At 40.8% G+C, this 13,431-nt stretch overlaps 1 pseudogene; it reads right to left on the reverse strand.

Annotated features, from left to right (window-relative positions):
* Nucleotides 1-4,150: 4,150 nt before the first annotated feature.
* On the reverse strand, nt 4,151-7,137 carry LOC140500446 (ferritin heavy chain-like; annotated as a pseudogene).
* Between the last annotated feature and the right edge of the window lie 6,294 nt (nt 7,138-13,431).

The raw sequence follows: 13,431 nt of genomic DNA on the forward strand, positions 1-13,431 counted from the left end.
AAAGAGGGGGTTCTTGGGATAAAGGGATGGAAAGACAGTCTGGGGGAGGAGGGATGAGGAGGAAGGAGGAAACGGAAAGGGAGGCCTGAATGTTTGGTAGTGCAAGACTGCAATGTTCAGGTTGTGTGCCTTCCCTGAGGACACAACTATTTCAAGGGAAAGGCATTAAATTAAATCACATGGTAAGAAAAATCATAATAGCCCCCCCCCAATATAAAGAGGCTGTATTCTCTCATAAATAGACACAGCATGAGTGAGAAGAGGAGGGATGTGTAAGGACTGCACTTGAAGGGTAATCTTGTAGGGAAAGTGTGGGGCTGGGTTCCATGTGGAGGGGCAGCTTACTCTTGTGATGTTCCAGAAAAACTGACATCTCCTCAGTGGGCCTGTTTCCTGCTCTGCAAGGGGTGTGTTGGATACATTGTTGCACAGGTTCTCCATTGGTCTTGTGATGGCTGATAGTCATTTGCTCTGAGTTGGGTCTTGACCTGATGGCTATGTACATGTACATACGGGCATAAATACACATATGTGCATATGTGTGTATATACATATATGTATTCACACCCCATGAACATATACATATACATGTATGTATGTATGAATATAATATTTTCTCCATCTATCCTAATACTGGGAAAACTCTCAAGGTTACAAATATCTTTCCATGCAGGAATGGAAACAGTTCACCTTTAGGAAATCCCCTATTATTTCTCTTTCCTGTTAAGTTTTCATGCTTCTCTTGATCCTTGTATTTGAATGTTGCATTTTTCATTCAGCTCTGGTCTTTCATCAAGAATGCTTGAAAGGCTTTTATTTCACTGAATATGTATTTTTCCCCCTGAAATATTATACTCAGTTTTGCTGGGTAAGTGATTCTGGGTTTGAATTCTAGAGTTCCTTTGACCTCTGGACTATTCTGTTCCAGTATTGTGGAAATACAATCAGGTCAATAAGAGGTCTAGCAGCTTGTACATTATAGTACCTCTGCTAACTCTGGTGTTATTCCGTTTGTATTTCCACAGGACTCGAATTGTTTCTTTCTCACTGCTTGCAGTGTTTTTTTTCCCTTATCTGGTCCCTCTGTAATTTGACCACAATATTCCAACAAGTTTTCCTTCCTAGATCTCTTTGAGGAGGTGATGGGTAGATTCTTTCAATATGCATTTTACCCTCTGGTTCTGGAATATCAGGGTAGTTCTCCTTTCTTGAAAGATGATGTCTAGACTCTTCCTGTGAACATGGATTTCAGGTAGTCCAATCATTTTTATATTATCTCTCCAGGATCTGTTTAACAGGTTGGTTGTTTTTCCAATGAGATATTTTACATTATTTACTATTTTTGCATTCTTTTGGTTTTGTTTTATATTTTCTTGATTTTTCATAATGTTATTAGCTTTCATCTGTTCCATTCTAATTTTTCAAGAATTATTTTCTTCAGGGAGATTTTGGACCTCCTTTTCCATTTGATCAATTCTGGTTTTTCAGGCAATCTTTCTTCATTTCCTTTTGGACGCCTTTTGCCATTTGTGCATTTTTAGGTATTATTTTCTTTAGTATTATTGGGGGCATGGTCTTCTTTGGCAAGCTGTTGACTCATTTTACATGATTTTCCTCTTTCTCAATACTCTTCCCAATTTTTCCTCTACTTCCCTTACTTGATTGTCAAAATCTTTTTGAGGTCTTGCGGGGCCTGTGACCAATTTATATTTTTCTTGCAGGCTTTGGACATAGGAGTTTTGACTTTGTTGTCTTCATCTGGTTGTACGTTTTGATCTTCTTTGTTACAAAAGTAGGATTCTGTGCTTTTTGATTTTGTTACTACGTTACTCCAGTTATAAGATTTACTTTTTTGCTTACTTTGTAGGTATATTCTTTTTACATGCTGATTCCCTTTATTACTACTATTACTACTTCTACTACTATTACTAGTACTACTACTATTAATATTACTACTACTACTATGACTTCTACTACTACTACTACTACTACTACTACTACTAATACTACTACTACTACTACTATTACTAGTACTACTACTATTAATATTACTACTACTACTATGACTTCTACTACTATTACTACTACTACTTCTACTATTACTACTTCTACTACTATTACTACTACTACTGCTGCGGCTATTGCTGCTGCTGCTGCTACATCAGCTAGCATTTATATAGAGCATAAAGATTTGGAAGCACTTTTTGCATGTGAAATCATGGATCTTTTCAACATCTTTGTATGTTGGGGCATACTATTTCATTTCTGCAGATGAGCAAAGTGAGACTAAGAAAGTTTAAGTGCCTTCATTGTGGTCACATCAATAATTGTCTGGAGAAGGATTTTGTACTCAAGTCATACTGACTCCAAATCTATCTCCTCATAAACTGCATCATCTCATGCTACCATTTATAGGTTTACTTTCCTTACAGATTTCCTCCTTTAACCACTCTTCCCTCCATGTTCTCTATTTCCTTTATGGGTTGATTCACTTTACTTTTTCAGCTTTTAAAAACTTGACAGTCACACCTAACTATTTTCTCTCAGTTCTCCAAGCAGCAGAGAGCAGGCTCGTCCAATTTTTCTCTTTCTTCTATTCTTACCATTGTCTTTCACTTTCTTTTTCTTATGTGATGTACTTTCTGCCTTTCCCTCAGTATTTTTCCTCCCCTTAGACACTTTTTCCCGAATGCTTCTCCAGCTGGAGACCTCATTGGATGGAGTCTACCTCTTCTTCCATCATCTCAAGTCAATCTTCAATTTTTCCTCCAATTTTCCTAAATTTAACCTCCCCAAATTCAGTCTCTGGCCTTCTTCACTCATCTATCTAAAGTCTTCCCTGTCTTCTTTTTATTCCTTTTATCTTTTTTATTTTCTAGTCTTTTCTGTCTTGCTCCATTGGAAGCTGGGTTCCTGGGGTTGTTGTGGTTACCATATTCCAGTTTATTGGTTGGAAATATTGTTTCCCATCACCACTTGCTGCATCTGGAGAAACTTTTGAGTCATGCTCTCTAAAAAATGCTGCTGCTCTTAAATCAATAACTGTCAAAGTGTTCCTGATTCAATTAGCAGACCTCTCATATGACCTGGGATTTTTCCTTCTCTCAGATGGAGGACATTGTATTTTCTTCCCATCTTCTGATTGCAGTAAAGGTTAGAATAACTCCCAAGCATTCTCATTAGTAGCAATTATTGTAGATGATGGAATGCATGCATCCTGAAATGTTCAATGAAGTTTAACTAATACTATTTCTATTTACTAATGTGTAAAATCTTGCATTTGAAATTCTCCCTGAATTATCTACAGCATGACATGCTCAACCATATCTTCCTCCTTGTAACTGGACACCTGCTACACAAACCACCTGTCCTGCCTCAGCACTGGTCCTGTTCACAGAGGACAGGATGTTGACAGCACAGGGAGCCCAATATTTCAATGAAATGAACAGTATGAGGTAGTATAGAGTATATAGCAGTTTGCTCATTAAGACACAGATGAACAACTGGAATAATGATGAAGAATATTAGTGTGGAAAAAGTTATTCCAAAGATTTTGGTATGGACTTGAGCTTTCCACACATGCCTCTCAGTTGAGAAATAAAATCCCAGAGACAAAACCACCATGAAGTGGCCCTTTCTCAGTTCACAAGCTTTTCAATTTGGTAGAGGGTTCACATCTACTGCAACTTATTCTAATTAACCACCGAGCCCTTTGAATTTCATCCTCAAAAGATTAAGCCATGTTATTATTAAATAATATGGTTAAAGAATTTTGAAAATGTCAAAGTGACCTATAAATGCAACTTCAATCTACCCTAGTGGTGTAAGGTAGGAACACCATGTGAGGAATTTTTGATAAACTATTGCATAATATTACACTGTAGATGTAAAAATGAATCATTTATTTAAAATAGAAAAACAGGCTATAAATACATTAACACCAAAGCAGGTTTTAATACCCATGAGTCAACCAAGCTAGGGCACCAGAACTTCCCTCACATCCCTCTCACAGTCTCCCCTATCCTTCTAACTTCCCCCCTACTCTCATCCCCAACCCTACCACACCTCACCCCGCCACATACTGAAAGTTGTATTTGAGTCTAGCTGAGACCTAGGCCCCAGCTCTAGGGGAGCTCATGGTGGGGTCAATAACTCACCCATCTGATGACCACCAAGGGTGTCCCACGTTGATGTCTGACGCACCTCAGATACACTGAGAGGGCTGAGGCAACTGTCACAACCACTCCCAACTGGAATGACTAAGGTCTTCCTGGACAAAAGGAAGGCTGTCCCAAACCAGGTGGGGAAACCTCCAGAAACCAAATCAGTCCTGCTGCTTGAGTACTAAACTCCTGGTCCTCACAGGAGGGGAGTGGGCCTCTCTAAGGCCACAAAAGCCCTCTCCCTGCTGAGAAGTGACTGGCCATGCCTTGTTCTTCCCCTGTAAATGGTATGGTTATCCTCCTCCTCCTCCTCTTCCTACTCCTCCTGTCTTCCTGTTTTTCCTCCTTGCCATCTTTCTCTCCCTCATCTTTCTCTCCTCACCATATTCTTCTTCCCCCTTTTTTCCTCCACTTTTGCATCCTGTCCTCCTCTCTTTTCAGTTCCTGCTTTCTCCTTTTGTTTCTTGTTCTTTTGCCTTCCTTTCCTTATCTTTTTCTTCTTTCTTCACCTTTCTATGCCTCTTTTTTTCTTTTCTGCCTCTTCTTTTTCTCTTTTCTGCCTCTTCCTTTTTTTGTTTTTTGCTTTCTCTTCCCCATCATTCTTTAGTTATAGCATGGAGCCTAGCACAGGTAAACAAGAACTAAGTAAGTGTTTTATCTGTATGTCTATTGAGATATCCCCATTCCACATCAATGACACTCAAGTCCCCACCAACCCTGGCTTCATCCATCATACCCACATACAAGAGTAGCACATGGATAAAAAATACTTATCTGAATACTCTTATTCAAGTACATTTGAATGCATGATAATGGCTATGAGCAAAGTTAGAACCAAGTGACATATACCTCCTATCCCCAGTATAAGTGACTAGCCTCTAGCCAACAGTCTCTGGTCATTTGTGACCCTATTCACAAAATGTCAAAATATAATTGGAGGGAGGAGACTGAGTAATCCAGACTGGAACACTCAGGACTCTATAATAAGAAGCTCACATGCACAGGACATTGGCCAGCAGGACCCCTGTTCAGATACTCTGATGCTAATGAGAATACAATTGATCCTACAAGTCTTTGAACTCTAGAGATAGGACTCAGGTTAAGCAAGGGAGTACCTCAGTGATTAAAGCCTCATGAAATTCACACAACATGGCCCTATCCTTCCTTCACCTGCCTTGTCCACAACTGGCTGTATCTGAAATCAATTGTTATTTAGTACGGATGGCCTCTGGATACTAGTCTCTGTTGACAGCAGCAAAGGAATGGAGAGCAGGGTGACTCAATGTTCAGTCACCAGTTTCCTATCAAAGACTCGTTAAAAATTCGTGTAATCTCCAAAGGAAACTAGGACCTCTCAAACCAGCCATTTAGTCTGAATTTCATCCTTTCTAAAGGAACCAATGCAGGCTTGCTTTAAAGAGGTGGCTTCCCTAGGACACTCATGTTTGCTCACAATGATATTAATTTCACATTCTTCACAAACTGGAAACAAGGACAAAGTATTTCTGAATGATGCTAATCCAACAAACAAACAAATAAGAAAAGAGGATTTAATTTATGAAAGTTCACTTTACCAAAAATAAGTTACCAATGATATAGGACTTAAAAGTTTGCAAACCACACTGTATCTCATTTGATGTTCGTCAGAGCCCTGTGAGGTAGGTGTGGTTATTGTCCCTGTTTTAAACACCAAGAAACTGAAGTGAAGTGATTTGTCTAGGGTAACTCATTTAGTAAATGTCTGAGGCAGCATTTGAACTCAGATCTTTCTGACTCTAGGCTCAGCACCGTTACCGTTCGGGCAACCTTGCTACCATGCCTTCATTTCAGAAAAGCAGCTCTGGATTTTGACAATATCCTCACATGTTATTTATCCTCTTTTCTCCATATTTCTGACCCTTCTCCCTGCTCTAACCTAGCCTTATCATATCAAAATTTACCAGGTCTCTGTCCCATTCACATAGTTCCCTATTCCCCTAAGGGACAACCAGAAACCAGAGAAACTCAACTAAGCTCCAAGTGTTAATGTATTCACCCCTTCCCCAGACAAGCTTGCATATTAACAGGGGCTTCCAGAAACAAAATCCACTTACCTTAGGGAATAAATTATAGAGAGTTTTCAGCTCCATACAAAGAAAGGAATGTCCAATAATGAAGGCTGTCCAAAATGCAATGGGATTGGTCAGTTCATTCTGGGTGCTCTTCACGATCCTGGGGATCTTCAAAGATTTGAGATAAACATTGATTGGGGGTATTGAGTTGTCTTTATTTTTTTTTTTTCATCAGTACCCAGTCTCTTTTTTTGGGATGCAAAGAGTGCCACTTTTCGTACAGATTACGGTCAGATAACCAAAATAGACGTACACTGAAAAACAGGAGGACTCTTGCCCACAGTTCCCAGGTGTGGGGGAAGCCAGGTGTGGCTTAGCTCTCACTGTCACTGTCTCCAAGAGTGTGCTTCTCAAAAAGACATTTCTCCTTGCCAGAATTTGGTGTTCCCATTTTGCACACTTTGGTTACGTGATCACCCACTCGTTTGATGGGCTTTACCTGTTGGTCCAGGTAGTGAGTTTGGATGAAATCACATAAACGGGGTCATTCTTGTCAGTTTATAGCTTGTCCAATTCCAGTAACGACTGATTGACATTTTTTTCCCAGGTCGAACACACTCCATTGCATTCAACCCATTCTTCCAGTCTTCTAGGGCCAGTTTCTTGATTTCTTGCAGGAAGATGTGGCTGCGGGGTTGCTTCTGGAGTTTCATCAGCTTCTCAGCATGCTCCCTCTCCTCGTGGGACTGGTGGAGAAAGTACTTGGCAAAGTTCTTCAACGCTACATTATCTTGGTCAAAGTAGTAAGACATGGACATGTAGACATAGGAAGCATAGAGCTACAGGTTGCTGTAGCGGTTGATGGTGGCCTCTGAGTCCTAGCGGTAGTTCTGCTGCACCTGAGAGGGTCTCGATGTGGTCATGCCAGTGGTGGAGAGTGTGCAGATGTTGGGGCTGAGGCTGTGGAGGTGCTGGGGGCAGCAGAGGTGGGGCCGGGGTAGGTAGTGACTTGAGCTGCGTCTGCTGAGTGAACTGGGGGACAGAGGAAATGTTAGTTACTGGAGGTGAAGGTGGACAGGTGGCTAAGGGCCGCTCTGGCCAGGAATCCGAGCAGTGGGTTCCATACAAGCCCTGTTGAAGAAGTACACCTCAGCGACTCCCCTTCCTTTCGCTTCTGGCCCATTGGGAATATGGCTGAAGAGTCTCTTTGCTGATGAGTTATATGAACTATTTTGGAGGAATTTTGGGTTTACCTTCCAATAATGATTCTGTGACTCTGGAAAAAGACAAGCTTGAAATCGTTTAGTTGGCCAACAGTAGCATGGATTTTGAATTGACGGATCTTGCAGCATGTCTTGAACGTCACAGGATATTGGAAGCCATGCATTTAGGCTTAAGCCAATCCTTGGTGTAAAGCTTTAGAAATGGCTAATATTGTTTCTGTGATTAAATGCCTGTTCTAGGTAAAACTTAGTACTTAGGAAAACAGATAAAAATTCAGTTGTTAGGGTGTTAGCACAATAGCTAACCCTGGAAAATAGCATTGTTGGAGTCAATATGAAAGCAAGACTTGCATGAACAGGTGTATTTAGTTGCAAAGAGTCTCTCTGGAATCTGTTTCCATTTGGAGCAGGAGGATACCTTTGGAAGAGGGATTCTTTTTTTACAGTGACGTTCCTGGAAGTGGGGATTTTTACAAGGATGCTCTTGGAAGAAGGTTTTCTTTTGGTTTGTGTGCTTTTCTTGGTAGTTTTTTTTTTCTTTGTTTTTTTTTAAGGAATGCTAAGTTCTAAACTCAGAGAAAATATTTTAACTGAACATTTGGTGTGATGGAAGGGAGAAAAGAGAGAAAGGGAGCGAGAAACACTTTGGAGATCGTATAGTAAAAAGGTAATAAACGTTGAATTTGCTTATAAAATGAAACCTCGGAAACACTAACAAATAAGAGCTTCAGGCGACCTTTCACTGAGTAATCTCTTCTCATCTATCTTCTTTGTGTTCCAGGCACATTGGCAATGTCCCCTGCCTGGAGGTGCCTGGAGAGTCTGCTGGCAACGTTGCTGTTCCTGGCATCAGGAGAGGGTGCAGGGACTATACTCAGGGAGATGTTTTGGCTTTTTATTTTCAGTCTCCCTCTAGTCCCTCGGTTTCACCGAGGGGTGTGAGTAGCCTGTGGCAACCTGCTCTGTGTAAATGCCATCCAGGGTTTTCACTTCTCAGACCCCAGTGTAAGACTTGGACTTGTGATCCCGGTAGCCCAATTCACTGAAGGTTGGAGACTGGCCCCAGCTGACAGTACTCTCATCTGCAGCCAGGAGAATACAACTCTTCCCACAAGCTAAGCTTCTAATGGTCTAGCCACAGAGGTACTGAAGAGCTTTGGGATACATGGTGCACTCCTGAGAAGTGTTGATAGCTCCCCAGAAAAACAGGCCACCAACTTCACTGAAGGTGAAGGATCAGGTGTAGCTGGTATAGATGGCATAGATTTGCCTGCCTCCAGGACCTGGAAAATCAAAGAGCTTCAGCAGTTGAGGGATCATCTCATCCTTCTGTCCTGCATGGCCCAGCCAGGCATCCCCTCGAAACCCTCAAGAGAAAGCACCTGTCTGAGAATCCAAAACAGCGTGTGATTGGAGCCATAGGCAACATCTCAGAAAACGAAATTGGTGACTGGCAAAATCTGTCCATTTTTTTGTCTTTTCAATGAAAATGGCATCTCAACAAGGGACCAGCTCATAGTCATATTCTGTCCTCCGAGGTCAGGCATGAATTTCCCTTTGGAATTGTGTCCTAGCTGACCATACTGAGAGCACCCAATGGGTAGAGGTTTCCTTTGCAATCCATTCTCATGCTGAATTCAGCCCCACAAGTCTTTTTGGTATTTGGCTGGTCATTGGACATTATCAGTGCGGGGCTGGGGATGGCATTGGTCTGATTGCCAAGGCCAAGTTTTCACATCTTGTTCTCTCTAATTGCAAACCCAGAGCCAGTTTCTGTCAAAGTTAGAATTTGGTTCTTCCCACAGCCAGCAGATACCATCACTTCCTTGCTGAGGACTTCCATGAGTTTGGGGACTTCCATTCTCTTGGTATCACCATGTCCCAGCTGCCCCTTCTCATTTTGATCCTAGCTCCACAGCTCTAGTTCTGTGGTGATGCGGAGACTGTGACCAGAACAGGGGTCAGAGACCACCATCCAAACCTGGATTTTGGACAGTCATTTCTGTGTGGCCCCTACAAGTTCTGCCTCAGATTGCTGTAAGCAGCTTGCTGTTTAGTCACTTCCTTCTGACCAATGTGGTCCCAGTTGCTCACCCACAAAATCAAAAGCTGCCCTCTATACTTAGAACCTTCAGAACTGGGGAGGAGATGATGGGGAGGGTGAAAAAGCCTTGGTCCCCCATACCTCTGCCCCGGCCCCACAGTCATGAACCTCTCCTTGTTGTGATGTGAATCTGTGGTGACACAGCAGGATTTTTACAAGGATGCTGAGGATTCTTGGAGGAGGAGGTTAAAGCAGGGGAAGAGAGTGACATGGCGTTTGCCATCCCAACAGAGGTCTCCTTGATTTGAGGATTTTATGACCTGTGAGAATCCTCCTCTCCTCTTGCTGAGGCCAGGAGAATAACACCCAGGCAGCTGAACTGACTCAGTTCCCAGAGGTCCCCCATGCCTGATGACCCTAGCTTGAGACGTGGTTGTACCACCTTCCTTCTGTCCAGGAACACCCCGCCACCCCAGTTGGGAGTAGTGGAGACAGAAGCCCCAGTCCCTCCGTGCATCTGAGGTGATCAACAAAGGTGAGCCAGACAGCAAGGTAAGCCCCCTTTAGTGGTCAGCAGAGGAGCAAATTATTACCCTTCCATGTTCCCCTGCAGCTGAGGGTTGAGACGGGGCTAGACTCATAACCTTCAGTACCTACAGACTGAGAGAAGCTTTGGTCTTTTCCCTTGGGACATGGGCATTGAAAGGTCTTGGTGTTAATGTGTTTTCCTGGATTTACCCTATTACCTAGCTCTTTCAATTCCTAGATTATTTATACACCTATCCATATCTATATCCATATCCCTATCTACATCTAATCTATATCTGTATCGCTATCTTCATATCTATATTCATATCCACATCTATTATGTGTTCTTATCAATATACCTGTCTAATCTCCATATATTTCTATTTCCATATCTATAGCCAGTCTGTATCAGTACCTATATTTATCTATACCTATATTCATGTCCATATCTATGTCTTATCTCTATCTTTACCTATGGAGGTATATCAGGTTATGTATATTCATATCCATATTTATATCTGAGTCCCTATCTATATCCCTGTCTACTCTGTACATGTTCCTATTTCCATATCCATAACTATATCACATCTCTATCTGTATCTATGTTCGTATCTATATCCATATCTGTATCTGCAATCTATCTATATTATATTTCTATGTGTATCTACATTCAAGTCCATATATTCATATCCATATGCATATGTAATTTGTATCTGAAGTGTATATCTATATTCATGTCCTTATCTATATCTACATATATATACACACATTAACATATATACATACATAAATATGAATGTCTGCTACATGCATGTGCATATTTTCTCTCCATTGATTTAAATTCTTAACCCTAATTCAAGGACAACACAAGAGATTTTGAAGTAATGACAAAAATTTTCCCAACTAATGCGTTATTCTTCAGTTAGATATTTGATCATAATATCCCCTTCCCCTCACACTGTAGGCCCACATAGCCTTTTTAAAAACAGCAGTGAAAGTCATGTATTATATCATGTTTCTTTTCTCTCATTCACATAAATATTCAGTTGCTAAACTCAGCTCACTCTGTCAGGTGGGGTTCTCACAGGAGAGAGTATCAGAAATGATCCCATTTCATTCCTAAGAAATTTCCTAAAATGACATAAGTGGAGGTTGCTTTTATTTACAAATCTGTATTAAGTTCTCAGTTAAGAACCAAGAAGGGATATTTATTGAAACATATAATGTTTTCATCCTAACTTGTATAAAGCAGTCTTTGTGTTCCTGTGCATGCATCTTTAGTTAAAGAGTTTACCTGACTAAAGATTTTTTTCCCTTTCTGCATATTAATTCATGAGTATAAATACTTCTCTCTATCCATTTCTGGCAAAAGGGGGAGAAAACAACCAAAATCACTGTGCTTTTTTAGTTTGCTTTGTAAAAGAGATCTTTCCTTCTTTTCTGATAAAACTACTTTTCTATTAAATGAGGGGAACTAGGTGGCAGCTGGTCTGGAGTCAAGACTATTTAAGTTCAAACCTGGCCCCTGGCACTTTACTGGTGTGTCCTGGGCAAGTCACAGTAAAATGAAAATAATAGTACCTGTCTCCTACAGTTGTGAGGATCCAAGCAAATATCAGTTAAGAGATTAGCACAGTGTCTAACACATAGTGGTGCTTAATCCAAAGTGTGAGGAAATGAAAAGGATGATTTCTCATACATACTCACAAAAATATTTTCTAGAATTCATTAGAGGTAGATAAATTCATTGCCAAGTACTGAAGCAATGAATACCATATGTGTGTATGTATGCATACATATATTGAAATGCTTTAATATTTCTATTATTTTAGTCAGAAAAATCTTGTATTAGTATTAGGTATATGTATATGAATATATTACAAAAATGTTACTCATTATTTGACTATTCATTATTTGAGGCTTCAAAGTCATGAGGCTGCATTTTGTTTCAACCTGGGTTTGCTTGATGGTAGCTGATTAGGCAATGCCCAGTGAGAAAACTTCTACCAGTCAGCGGATCAGCAATTATCTTGCAATTTATGGTCATAGAATATTGCCCAGAGGATTGGAAGGTGAAGTTAACTTTCTAGTGCGTTTTACTGGCAGAATCTGAACTCAGATTTTCTTGCTCCAGAGACCAGTCTGTTATACTGCCTCCCCTGGAAGTTCCTGAAGGAAGCCACAATTGTAACATGAATATATACCCATGAATTCAACACTTTTAATATTAGTTGCCTCCATTCCTACTTAACGCTAACATATTTCCAAGACCATCCTCTTTTGTCTTTGTCTCATCTGGGACCCTGGACAAGTCATTTTTGCCTGAATTACCTTAACTGTGAAATGGGGATGATAATAGCAGTTATCTCCCGCAGTTGGGGGAATCACATGAAGTCATTGTCAATTGGTCATAAAGTTCTTAGCCTTGTGCCTGGCACATCGTGAATTGCTACATAAGTGGGAGTTATAATTATCATCACTATTGTTATTATTTCTACATACAGGAAAAGAACCAAGCCCCACCAGGAGACTGTTGCAAGCTTCAGGGAGTTTCCTATCCGCCATTAGCACTTATGCCACTAGGGGTCAGCAGTGGGTCTAATGCTAGAAAGACCCTCAGACCTAGAGGCACATACACTGAACTGAAAGCACTTTGAGTCCCGTTCTTATCTGTAGAAGACCAAGGGCTAACCCTCAAATTTCATCCCAGTAAAGTTGGCTTCAAATGTGTCCAGTTTGTGTATCGTCAGTTTGTCATTTCTTTGCAGTCCCCTCTAACTTACTATAAGAGCCATCCATTTAGGTTTTGTTGCTAATAAGTGGGGAAGAGTCCCTGAATGCCAATTCAGCTGTTTTTCTCTTTTAAGTAAACGAGTGCTTTTCACCACTACCATGTGATGGCACACTTTGATAAAGAAATGGAGGCTCTTTGGAGTAATATATTTATCTCCTCCACAGTCACTCATCCTTGAGTCCCACCTCCTGAAGCACCTTTTCACATGTAACACAGTCAGAAGCACCTTCTCCTTCATGCAGAGAAACACTGATGAATAAGCAGAGATTCCTGAGTATTCTCCAGAAAAGCTCTAAAATTGTCCATCTCACTTCTGCAAGTATTTCAACAACACAATTTTGTGATGCTTCATTGTCAGGAAGTATACAAAATCAAAAACTAATCACCTGAGCATTTAAGTTAACCTCCTAAGTTTCTCCACCTCATTTCTGTGACAATGTGCTTTCGGTTCAATGACATAGAGTAACAGACTCAAAAGTCCCTGGGACAAGGCAGGTTGACCCCTGAAAGTGACCCTTGCTTCCCTTAATGAACTTCTCAAAATACTGTGTTGACAGGCTGATTGCCATGAGCAGTTATTGTCAAGTGAGCATCAGAGAATTTCAGAGTCGAAAAGAAATCCAGTGAC

Source organism: Notamacropus eugenii, chromosome 4 (assembly GCF_028372415.1).
Source record: "Notamacropus eugenii isolate mMacEug1 chromosome 4, mMacEug1.pri_v2, whole genome shotgun sequence".
Classification (NCBI taxonomy): domain Eukaryota; kingdom Metazoa; phylum Chordata; class Mammalia; order Diprotodontia; family Macropodidae; genus Notamacropus; species Notamacropus eugenii.